Here is a 13,841-nt window from a genome sequence, read left to right on the forward strand (position 1 = left end):
AGAGATTATCTTGGTTTGCCCTTTGCCCTTGATGTCAAAGGGGGAGAGTGATTGGTTGTTGTTGCCATCAAGTCCAAAGGGGGAGATCATTGGCATTATGATACATATGTTGTACTTGATGGCAACCCACTCATCTCAGATGATAAATTATAGTGCAGCAATGTTCACGCACTTTCATGAAGATAAAAGTTTCTTTCATGTAGAGAAAAATTCACGCACTTTTATGCAGAGAAAATTTTATTTCATGTAGAGAAAAGTTCACGCACTTTTATGCAGAAAAAAAGTTTCCTTCATGTAGAGAAAAGTTCACGCACTTTTATGCAGAGAAAAATTTATTTCATGTAGAGAAAAGTTCATGCACTTTTATGCAGAGAAAAGTTTATTTCATGTAGAGAAAAGTTCACGCACTTTTATGCAGAGAAAAGTTTATTTTATGTAGAGATAGGTTCACACACTTTCATGCAGAGAAAAGTTCCCTTCATGCAAGAGAAAAGTTCATGCACTTTCATGGTTGGTTCATGGTATTAGTCCGAGAGTTTTGGATCCTATGGTTTAGGTCCGTGGTATTGCATCCAAAAGTGTTGATCTCACACACTTTCATGGTTAGTTCATGGTATTAGTCCGATAGTTTTTGATGCTATGGTTTTGGTCCGTGGTATTGCATCCAAAAGTGTTGATCTCACACACTTTCATGGTTGGTTCATGGTATTAGTCCAACAGTTTTTTGATCCTATGGTTTTGGACCGTGGTATTGTGGAAGGCCTGAGACTATAAAAGAGAAAGGAGATCATTTGGCAAAGTATCATTGAATGAATTGAATATCTAATAAGTGCTAGATCTGAAATATTTGTGATTGGGTTATGGCGCAGATCTGGATTTGAATGAAGGAGGAACCTTAGCACATAAAGAAGGATAAGTTCTATTGATGGGTCATAATATTTAAGCTTGAAAAATAGTATCTTTGTATGATTTTTATCTGTTATATGAGGCGCATGCTTGATCTATAAATCAGACAATCTGGGTTAATTAGTGTCTGAATATTTGAAAGAATGAATTATCCTTTATAGATCTGCACGCAAGTTTTAGGTTGTTGAAGTAGCGTATATCTTTAAATTATGATCTAGCTGCCTCTGTTTATTGCTGCAGTATTCCGGGTTCAGAATTTGGTGTGTGGTTACTGTTACTATGTTCTGGGTATAGCTGTCAGAGAATTGTTTACTTTGATTCAGTGCTAATTGGGAAAAGGAGATTGTTTGATGCAGATATACTTGTGATTGATTGATGTTCATGGATCTAGTCTAAAAATTTATGAAACGTGGTCCCTGGAAGAAATAGAAGGTTGTAACCTTCAGTAGGCCAGCACCTACGTACTAGTATCTTGGCTAGTACAAGAGCTAAGGGGGTTGTAGCTCCCTTCCATGAGAAGCTGGAGAACGAGAGAGGGTTGTAGCTCTCTGCAGGTTGCAGCCTGCGTACTGGTAAAGGGCTGCACCAGTACATTGTAAAAGGAATTTTCTAATTAAAAGAAGATAGAGATGAATTGGAGCAGGTGGTTTTCACCCACATTGGGTTTCCACCTTATATCTTGTGTTCTTGTGTGTGATTTTCCTCTGCTCTATTTTATTGTTTCTGGTTACTAGTTATTTGATACACAGATTAATAATCAACATCTGAAAGATAAAGTAAATAATAAGTTTGCATTGTATACATGGGTTTCCTTCTACATAGTTGCGTATATACGCAGTTTTAATTAACTGAAGTAGCGTATATCATTTGGATTTGAAAAAAGAATATTTGACTTGATAATACTAATTCACCCCCCCCCTCTCAGTATTATTTCCAACACCCGGCAATGGCGCCATTTATGTTATCACCCCAAGAAACTCACCTAGGTTGTATATTAGTGATGCTCAGGAACATTACAAACTCAAAAAATATGTTGGATAAATGATGGATGAATGAAGCAAATGTTGCATATTCAAGCCAGATAACCACTTCTACTATGATTGACCCCAGACATGGGTGAACACCCCCAAACTACAATGCTTTTAACCACCAACTACTCACAGTTTGAGGATAAGGTGATAATGGAGAAAAATGAGCAAACCAGCAGATGCACAGGAGCCTGTGATGGCCGGCTGCAACCAGTTAGGAGGTCTGTAAATCTATTATCTAATACCCAGACAAGATGATAACTCTCTGGTATTGAAGCAACAGAAACCTGCATGCACATTCAACGATACAGCTAAATCCTAACATAGAGGTGGGATGACATCCCCTCTAATGCTAAACATTAATAGAACATGAATCAATGCAAACAGGCACAACATGGAACAAGAAAGAGAAGTGCAAAGTGAGCAATTAACAACAATAGAAGCTTGTATTAGCTAGAAATGAAGACCAGATGCTACAGGTTACAAAGTAGTTACAGTCTCCAGACGTTGAACCTTACAGAAAGGTAACTTACATCTAACACTCATCCATCTATTACATTAGTCTTCTGGATATATATAGAGGCTGATTACAAAATTTCTCTGCTAGGCTATGCGTGGAGGTGTCAATAAATGACCACCAACCACATTTACAATATGAAATGGGCCTCTGCTGCAATTCTCAGGGCTTTAATGGACAAATCGGCTTGTTCAGATAATCTGATGTCCTTCTCTAGTAGCTGGAGTGAATTATGAATTAAGTTCCATGCCTGATAAATGTTGTTATCTGCCCGAGGCCATCCATCTTCTTCTCAGCCATGATTTTCTTTAAATGCAGCTGGTGAGGACTTAATGCACAAGTAGCAGGATTGCGGTCTCCTTCCTTCCTCAGGAGCACAAAACAGGATACAGGCAAAAAGAGAATGGCGGAAGCAGACTTGGATCGGGGAGATGAATCTCAGTCGTTAGATTGTTTAAATCAACAGCAGAGATTGCATAGGAGGAGCTATCGGGAGATAGCGCTGATGGGCAAACGAGAGCCCTTGGATCACAAAGATCAACAATGGGGATTTGTTATAGGGAGAGGCAATATGCAATAGAGATCACATCGCAACACAGAAGACAAGGGCAAGAACGTAACACATACAGATACGATAAGTGATATGCGATCATATCGCATCAAAGAATCGCATCAGTGGAAGACAAAGGGGTGAAACCTTAAAACCCACATGGATGCGATATGCGATAGTGATCAGATCGCATCGCAATATTGCAGCGGCAGGAGACAAGGAGTGAAAGGAGGCAGCGGGGATGGATGCGATATGATATATGATCACATCGCAAAGAGGAAAAGCAAGGGTAGAGAGGTTAAGGGAGTGTAAGGAGAATGAAGGAAAAGGGGAAGAAGGAAGGAAGAGAAGACTGCTCCAAGCACCCTTTCAGCACAAGCCAACCATTAGACCTGAATCTGACCTTTAAGCACTAAAGTTTATAGCAGAGCTAACAGGCCTTCAATCTCATAACTAGGCGGTTGTGCAACATACACTTCCTCTTTCCGCACTCCATTCAAGAATGATGATTTTATGTCCATTTATTATACTCTCGATTTGTGCTGCGCGATAATCGCCACAATTGCGCACACTGTCTCCATTTGTGTGACTAGCCCAAACAACTCCGCGTAATCTCTTCCATGTTTTTCCTTGTATCCTTTGAAAACTAGCCTTGCTTTGTGCCTTTCAATCATTCCCTCAATGTTGCTTTTCGTCTTAGAGACCCACTTCACTCCAATAACATGTTTTCATTTCCAAAGGCTCATTAACTCCCATGTGTCATTTCTTTCTATTGCTTCTATTTATTCCTCCATTGCCACAACCCATTTTTCTTCTTTGACTACATCTTCAAAGTGGATTGGGTCATCTATATGACAAAATAAATGAAAATAAGGAATTCAAACTAGTACTACCATCAACTTCATCTTGCTCATTAATTTCATTTAAATTTCTTAATTTTGGTCTTCTTGTCCTTGTTGAAGTGGGCTTGACATGTCACTTGGTGTCGCGCTCTGCCGTCTGCTTGGAGAAGCACTTTCTTGACTACACAAAACTGTCCTATTATTTGTTGATAGCATTTCTTATTGCCTACTTTGCTGCGCTTGAATAGGAGTAAAGGGAGTCATTGTTGTGGAATTACTTGTTATTGTTAATTCCTCTCTGTCCTCATGTGGTATACATGCTTTGACATTGACAGTCATCACTGTATCCAACAAATATACATTTCTCGCCCTTGTTGTCCAACTTCTTCCTTAACTCATCCGGGACATATGCATATTCCACACACCCAAAAACTCTCATGTGATTGGCATTTTGCTTTCTTCCACTCCATGCCTCTTTAGGAACACTATTGTGGACGCTTCTGGTTGGACATCTATTCAAGATATATGCTACACAAGCGACATCTTCAGCCCAATAGTCATTTGGTAAATGATTTTCCTTCAACATACTCCTTGCCATTTCCATAATGGTCCTACTCTTTCTTTCTGCCACACCATTTTGCTGTGGTGTATATCTTGCTGTAAATTTTTTGTGAATTCCATGCTCCCTACAAAAATAAAGGAAATCATTTGAGATGTATTCTCCACCTCTATCAATCCTGAGGACTTTGATGTAGTATCCACTTTGATTTTCAACAAGAGCCTTGTATTGGCGAAAGCACTCAAAAACTTCACTTTTCTATTTTAGGATATAGACACGTGTCTTCCTTGTGTAGTCATCTATGAAGGTCAATACATAGTGACTACCAGCAATTGGTGATGTCTGCATTGGTCCACATAAATCTGAGTGGAAAATATCCAAAGGTGCCTTTGCCCTCACTGAATTTCCTACTAGAAATGTCTCTCTATGCTGCTTGCCCAAGATACAACCTCCACATATGTTGTCTGTTTTTTCTATGAGTGGTAAACCCTTCACCATGTCTTTCCTATGGAGCAAATTTAAACCTCCAAAGTTAAGATGTCCAAATCTCAAGTGCCATAAGCAGTTTTCATCTTTTACCTCTGCTTGAAAGTTTACTTGTGTGACAACTGCTTTTTTTCTTCCATCTTCTTGTGCATTCATAGATAGTTGTGCTTCTACACCTTCTTTCTAAAAATCCAATATTATTTTCAGTGGAAACATTCTATTGTTTGTCATCTGATCCTTTGCAATTAGCTGTCTGCTTGGAGGCCTATCCAAAATTGTGCACACATCATTTTTGAAGAAGACATTGTAGCCTTTCTACATGAGCCGTCCAACACTCATGAGATTATGTTTTAGACCGCGGACAAAGTAAACATATGATACGTATTTCTTCTCCCCCTTCTTCCTTGGGATATTAACTTTTCCTTTTCCCATGATAGAGTCTTTGCTATCAATCCCTAATGTCACTTCAAATTTCACACTTTCATCTAGATCAGAAAACATTTCTATGTTTCCGAAGATGTGGTTGCTACACCATAAATCTAGATACCATATATCACTTTGTTTTTCTTGAGCTACATTAAAAGCTACAAACTTGCTATCATGGTTCTAATTTTCTCTTGTGAAATTTGCACTTGGTTTGTTAGTAATGTCATACTGCTTCTTTCTACATTCATTTTCATAATGACCATACTTCCTACAGTAATGACATTGAACTTGAGATTTACCATACCTCTGACCTTGTGCTTCATTTTGGCTTAGGCCTTGACTTGAATTTTGATTGTATCTCTTCCATTTGAGCTTGAAGGCTTGCTTCTTCCACCTCTGTGTGGCCTTCTTCCTCTTCCTCTAGCATATGGTCTTCCTCTTCCGTGACCTTGACCAAATGATAGTTGTGTCTTGAAGGCATGTTCTAATCAGGAGCTTGCTGGTGTATTCGATCTATGTTGATGAGAAATTATTGATGCATTAAGGTCATCCACTGAGAACTGTGAGAGATCCTTTGTCTCTTCTATGGCCACAACAATGGCCTCAAACCTTGCTGGTAAACTTCTCAAAACTTTCTCAACTATTCTTCTTCACTCATGTGTCTCACCATGAGACCTAATTTGAGTAACCAACCCACTTACATGTGTAAAAAACAAGTCTATATTCTCAGACTCTTTCATACAAAATGTTTCAAAATCCCTCCTCAACATTTGCAGCTTTGCTGTGTTGACATTTTCCATGCGTTGGTAGGCTGTCTGGAGGGTGTCCCATGCCTGCTTGGACTTTGTTGCTACTACAACTCTTGGGAAAATTCATTCATGAACTGCTTGAAAAATATAAAACAAGGCTTTTGAATCCTTCTTCCTGTTGTCCCTTAACAAATTTGTTTCTTGTTGAGATAAGGCATTGTATGATGTTCTATCTGCTGGCTCTTAAAAACCATTCTCCACCAAATCCTAAATGTGTTGAGAAGAAAACAGGGCCTTCATTTTAATAGCCCAATAATCATAATTTTTTCCATCAAATTGAGGTATTTGAGGATTAGTCAAGCTTGTGCTTGATGTTTCCACTTCTAAGCATAAAAGAAACTTTCTACCTTCTGGTACATATGCTAAAAACAATATGCCCTCAAAAAAATTCTTACTGCTAGTAAAAGCACTTGTTTTTACATTAACAATATTTAACATGCTTCAGTACCATGGTAGAAAAATTTAGGAAATTTAATTTTCGTAGAGGGGCAAAGAGCTATGACTCTCATGAAGCTACTTTCGTGCAGCTAACTTCACACATCGCGGAGCTGATTTCTCACAGCTACCTTTGTGCATTGCGGAGCTATTTCACAGACTTCAATTTCGCAGAGCTCGATTTCATGGAGCTATTTCAGAGACTTAATGAATAATATTTGCTCATGGAAAAAGTAACAAAGTAGTTTTGGAGAAACAATAAAAACTTAGTATTAAATTCTAAATCATGAAAATACATTCACATAAGGTTGTGACTCATTCACCAAGTAGAAACTAAAATTTGATGCGGAATAACACACAGTAAAATACTATAACTATTGTTTTCATGCAACCACCAAAATTTTCTCCACCATTTTCTCCTCAGAGACTTGCACTCTCTCTCTATCCAACTCTCTTACTCTCTAACCCATCAAAATGAATTTTACATTCATATTTAACTCAACATACAATTTAATATTTAATTCATGACAGAGCGAAAATGATTAATATGATGTTGTTGTTGAGTGTGATTAGAATTGTGCAAGTGTTTCTGGAGTGTGGGCAATATTTGTTGAATGAATGCTTCTTAATATCTATTTACAAAAAGTACATTAACTGCTTTAAATTCCTTGTTTCATTTCAGAATTGTTCATTCTTGGCTTTAGTCCTTTCATCTTCAAATAGGGACGCAACCTACAAAAATATGTCTCACAAGTATGGCTGCTGTTAGGATATTTATTGCGGTGGTTGCGATTATTATTTCTAACACTTCCCCTTAATCACAATTTCTGCCATTGACAATTCCTAAACAGTTTCTGAGATAAACAAAACTTTCAGATGTCGATGGCTTTGTGAAGATGTCAACAAATTCTTCTCATGACCTACAGTGCTGCAACAAAATTTCATCATTGTTAATCAATTCTCTAATAAAATATATTTAGCATCAATATGCTTGGTCCTCTTGTGGAAGACAAAATTATTTGACAATGCAATTACTGAGGTGTTGGCACAGAAAATAGTTGTCATGCACTCTTGGTCACGACGAAGATCCCTCAACATCCTTCTCATCCAAACTACCTGACACACTGCTACTGTTTCTGTGACATATTCAGCTTCTACTGTTGATAGTGACACCATTGGCTGCTTCTTGGAGGCCCGTGAAATGGCCCTGGGACCCAAATGGAAAACATATCCTCACGTGCTCTTTCTGTCATTGACACTGTCTTACCAATCACTGTCAGTGTAACCAACCAGCCTGAAATCACTTGTCTTTGTGTAGAAAATTCCATACTGTTTTGTCCCATTGACATATATTAGAATCATTTTCGCTAGTTGCTAATGTGTCTCCTTGGGTTTCTCAATGAACCTTGACACCAAACTTACTACATACATTATATCCAGCTTAGTGGCAGTCAAATACATCAAGCTGCCTATCATGGTTTTGTATAATGTCGGATTGACATTGCTGCTGCAATCTTCTTTTCTCAACTTCAACCCTATGACAGTCAGAGTTGGTACGGACTTGTTGTTCTGAATTTTAAAACTGTCCAAAATTTCTACCACATACTTTTCTTGAGAGCTAAAAATTCCATTTTTTGTTTGCTTCACTTCTATGCCCAAAAAATATCTTAACAATCCCAAGTCAGTCATTTCAAATTCACTCTTCATGACTTGTTTAAATTATGGATGAGGAAGTCATCACTGCCTGTAAAAATAAAATCATCTACATATAATATGACAATGAGAATCTTACCTTTTCTCTCTTTGATGTAGAGAGTACGCTCACCATCACATTTGTTGAAACCATTGTCCAACAAGTAAGAAGCTATCCTGTTGTACCATGTGCATGGTGCTTGCTTCAACCCATAAAGAGATTTCCTCGGCCGATATGCTTTGTTTTCTTGGCCTTAAATCTCATAACCAAGTGATTGCATGACATACACTTCCTCTTTCAGCATTCCATTCAAGAACACTGATTTTACATCCATTTGGTATACTCTGGATTTGTGTTGTGTGACACTTACCACAACTGCACGCACTATCTCCATCCACATGACTGCCATGAATGTCTCTGCATAATCTCTTCCATGTCGTTGATTGTATCCTTTGACAACTAGCCTTGGTTTGTGCCTTTCAATCTTTCCCTCGATGTTGCTTTTGGTCTTATAGACCCACCTTACTCCAATAACATGATTTCCTTTTGGAAGGATCACTATCTCCCATGTGTCATTCCTTTCTATTTCTTCTATTTCTTGCTCCATTGTTGCAACCCATTTTCTTCCTTGACTGCATCTTCAAAGTGGATTGGGTCATCTACATGACAAAATAATGCAAATAAGGAATTCGGACCAATGCTACTATCAACTTCATCTTGCTCATAAATTTCATTTAAGTTTCCGAATTTTGGTCTTCTTATGCTTGTTGAATATGGGCTTGACATGTCACTTGGTGTCGTGCTTTACAGTGTGCCTAGAGAAGCACTTGTTTGGCTATGCGAAACTATCCTATTATTTGTTGATGGCATTGCTTGCTGCCTACTTTACTGCACTTAAATAGGACTAGAGGGAGTCACTTTTGAGGAATTACTTGTTGTTGTTAATTCCTCTCTGTCCTCATGTGGTATACATGCTTTGACATTGTCGGTCTTCTCTAAAATTCCATCCCATGCTTCCTATTCTATGAATTGAAGATATCTACTGATTATGACCTTCTTGGTTGATGGATTATATAGCTTGTATCCCTTGGATTCATCACTGTATCCAACAAATATAAATTTCTCCCCCCTATTGTCCAACTTCTTCCTTAACTCATTCGGGACATGTGCATATGCCACACATCCAAAAACTCTCATGTGAGTGACATTTTGCTTTCTTCAACTCCATGCCTCTTCACGAACAATGTTCTGGACACTTTTGGTTGGACATCTATTCAAGATATATGCTGCACAAGAAACAGCTTCAGCTGAATAGTCATTTGGCAAATGCTTTTCCTTCAACATACTCCTTGCCATTCCCATAACGATCCTATTGTTTCTTTCTACCACACCATTTTTCTGCAGTGTATATCTTGTTGTAAATTGCTTGTGAATTCCATGCTTCCTAAAAAAACAAAGGAAATCATTTGAGATGTATTCTCCACCTTTGTTAGTCCCAAGGACTTTGATGTAGTATCCACTTTTCTTTTCAAGAAGAGCCTTCTATTGGCGAAAGTGCTCAAACACTTCACTTTTTTGTTTTAGGAGATAGACCCATGTCTTCTTTCTGTAGTCATCTATGAAGGTTAATACATAGTGGTTGCCACCAATTTATGGTTTTTGCATTAGTCCACATTAATCTGAGCAGAAAATCTCCAAAGTTGCCTTTTCCCTCACTAGCTTTTCAGTTGGAAACGTCTCCCTATGTTGCTTGCCCAAGATACATCCTTCACATATGCTATCTTGTTTTGCTATGAGTGGTAAAACCTTCACCATGTCTTTCCTATGCAGCAAATTCTAACCTCCGAAGTTGAGATGTCCAAATATCAAGTGCCATAACTAGTTTTCATTCTTTACCTCTACTTGAAAGTTTAGTTGTGCGATAGCTGCTTCATTTCTTCCATCTCCTTATGCGTTTATAGATAGTTGTTCTTGTGCACCTTCCTTCTGCAAATCTAATATTACTTTTAGGGAAAACATTCTATTGTTTGTGATCTGAACCTTTGCAATCAATTGTCTGCTTGGAGGCATATCCAAAATTTTGCACACATAAATTTTGATGAAGACATTGTAGCCTTTGTGCATGAGTTGGCCAACGCTCATGACATTATGTTTTAGACTGGGGACAAAGTAAACATCTAAGATGTATTTCCTCTCCCCCTTCTTTGTTAGGATATTAACTCTTCCTTTTCCCATGACATATACTTTTCTATCAGTCGCTAATGTCACTTCAGATTTCATACTTTCATCTAGATCAAAAAACATTTCTATGTTTCCTGACATGTGATTGCTACACCCTTAATCTAGATACCACATATCACTTAGTTTTTCTTGTGCTACATTACAAGCTAAAAACATCCTATCATGGTTCTTATTTTCTCTTGTGAAATTTACACTTGGTTTGTTACTAATGTAATATTTCTTCTTTCTACATTCATTTGCATAATGACCATACTTCTTGCAGTAATGACATTGAACTTGAGATTTATCATATCTCTGACCTTGTGCTTGATTTTGATTTGGGCCTTGACCTGGATTTTGATTGTTTCCTCTTCCATTGAGTGTGAAGGGCTGCTTCTTCCACCTCTGTGTGAGCTTCTTCTTCTTCCTCTAGCATATGATCTTCCTCTGCCTCGACCTTAACCAAATGATACTTTTGTCTTGAAGGCATGCTCCAATGAGAAGCTTGCTAATCTATTCAGTATATGTTCATAAGAAATCAGTGATGCATTAAGCTCATCCACTAAGAACTATGAGAGATCCTTTATCTCTTCTATGGCCACAACAATGGCCTCAAACCTTGCTGGAAAGCTTCTCAAAACTTTCTCAACTATTATTCTTTCCTCAAGTGTCTCACCATGAGACCTGATTTAAGTAACCAGACCACTTACATGTGTAAAAAACGAGTATATATTCTCAGAATATTCATAAAAATTGTTTCAAAATCTCTCCTTAACATTTGTAGCTTTGTTGTGTTAACTTTTTCCATGCCTTCGTAGGCTGTATGGAGGATGTCCCATGCTTGCTTGGACTTCGTTGTTGCTCCAACCTTTTGGAAAATACTTTCATGAACTGCTTGAAAAATATAAAACAGGCCTTTTGAATACTTCTTCCTATCATCCCTTAACAAATCTCTTTCTTGTTGAGATAAGGCACTGTATGCTACTGCATCTGCCGGTTCTTGAAATCCATTCCCCACCAAATCCCAAATGTCTTGAGAAGAATACAGGGCCTTCATTGTAATAGCCTAATAATCATAATTTTTGCCATTAAACTGAGGTATTTGAGGATTAGTCAAGCTTGTGCTCGATGTTGCCATTTCTGAGTATAAAAGGAACTTTCTACCTACTCGTAAATATGCTAAAAACAATCTGCTCTCAAAACAATTATTACTGCTAGTAAAAACACTTCTTTTTACACACTGACAATATTTAACCCATTGTGATACCATGTTAGAAAAATTTATGAAATTTAATTTTCACGAAGGGGTAGAGAGCTATGACTCTTTCAAAGCTACTTTCACGCAGCTAGAAGTGGTAGAGAGCTATGACTCTTGCGAAGCTACTTTCGTGCAGCTAGCTTCATGCATCAAAGAGCTAATTTAGCGCAGCTACCTTCGTGCACGGTGGAACTATTTCACAGACTTAGATATTCACTCACGGAAAAAATAACAAAGTAGGTTTGGAGCAACACAATAAAAACTTAGTATTAAATTCTAAAACATGAAAATACATTCACATGAGGTCGCAGCTCATTCACCAATTAAAAACTAAAATTTCACGCGCTATAAGACACACTAAAATACTGTAACTGTTGTTTTCAGGTGCCCAAAATTTGCTCCACCATTTTCTCCTAAGGGACTTGGGCTCTCTTTCTCTCCAACTCTCTTACTCTTTAACCCATAAAAATTAATTTTACATTCATATTTAACTCAACATATAATTCTACATTTAATTCATGACAAAGAAAAAATAAATAATATGATGTTGTTGTTGAGTGTCATCAGAATTGCGCAGGTGTTTTTAAAGTGTGGGGAATAGTCGCTGAAGTACATTAACTGCTTTAAATTCCTTGTTGTGTTTCAGAATGGTTTGTGCCTGCCTTCAGTGCTTCCATCTTCAAACAGAAACAAAACCTGTAAAAATATGTTTGACAAGTATGGCTTCTGTCAAGCTATTTATTGTGATGGTTGGGATTATTATTTCCAACAAGTTGTTGGTATTTGATTTTTAGTTGTTATCAATGGATACTTCCCCATCTATAAGTGGTTTACTTTAAACTTTTAATACTGAACTTCTATGTATTTTGGATCGTCGAGAGTGTAGGAGAGGGTGTGACAGATCTCCAGAAAGGAGACCATGTGATTCCTCTGTACAATACGAATGTGAAGACTGTGTCTACTGTAAATCTAAGAAGACCAATCTGTGTGGTGAGTTTAGAGAAAATCCCTACAGTACAATGATGAGAAAGGATGGGAAATCGCGTTTCTCCATTGGTGGAAAGCCAATGTATCATTTCTTGTCTTCTACATTTACCGAATACACTGTAGTGGATTATTCTTGTGTTCTTAGGATCAATCCGGAAGTTCCCTTAGATATAGCATTCTTGCTAGGTTTTGGACTGGCCACAGGTATCCCACTATTCAGTTTGATGAAATCAGAATTCACAGGATTTCAATTGTATTAGTATAATGACAGTTGGTGACTATCTTCAGAGTGCTTTTAACCATGGACTCTACTACCATGTTTGCCTATAGGACTTGGAGCTGAATGGAACATAGCAGACATTGAACCCCGATTAACAGTTGCTGTCTTTGGCCTTGGCGCTGTGGGCCTTGCAGTAAGTGATTTGGTTATCCATGATATTTGCATGATTGTTGTGTTGCCTATCTTTCCTCAGTTGGTTTCTTAAATTTTAACTGTGAGCAGGTTGCAGAGGGTGCCAGGATAAGATAAGCATCCAAGATAACTAGCATTGGCACAAATCCCAACAAGTTTCCTAAAGGTAGATGCTCTTTTTTTGAGACTAACTAGTAAAATTATCATAAAATTTAGTAGGCAGGTTCTTAAAGGTCCTGATAGGTCTTACCTCTGCAAAATTAAGGCACTGGTCTTGAGTCAAAGGTTGTTCTTGAAAGATAGTAAAGTCCTACTAGAAACCTGAATGGTTGGCCATGAAAGACAGTAAAGTTCTAGTAGAAGCCTCAAGGGTTGGCCATGAATGGTAATAAAATCCTGATAAAGGAGTTGTCCTGAATATTTTTACATAAGTTTGATAAGTCATATATACTTGTTAGAGTGGTTGGGCTTGACTGCGATCTCAACCCTGCTCACTAAAGAAAATGTTTGAGTCAAGTTACCCATACCCTCTTATTTGTCAATAGGATCTTAATTGTATACCACAAGTTAGTGAGCCTAACTTACATAGATAGTTGGGTGGATATAAATTTCTTTTAATGTTATTATTTAGTCACAGAATGCACTATCAGTTAGATGTACCAGAGTATATATTGTTCTCATCCCTGAGATAAAATGTTATCAATAGTTTCTCC

At 37.7% G+C, this 13,841-nt stretch overlaps 1 pseudogene; it reads left to right on the plus strand.

The window, feature by feature from the left end:
• The first annotated feature begins 2,854 nt into the window (after positions 1-2,854).
• On the plus strand, positions 2,855-13,323 carry LOC149226042 (alcohol dehydrogenase-like 4; annotated as a pseudogene).
• Positions 13,324-13,841: the final 518 nt, after the last annotated feature.

This window comes from Pinus tabuliformis, chromosome J (assembly GCF_031772625.1).
Source record: "Pinus tabuliformis cultivar Carrire ecotype Pingquan chromosome J, CPIR1, whole genome shotgun sequence".
NCBI lineage: Eukaryota > Viridiplantae > Streptophyta > Pinopsida > Pinales > Pinaceae > Pinus > Pinus tabuliformis.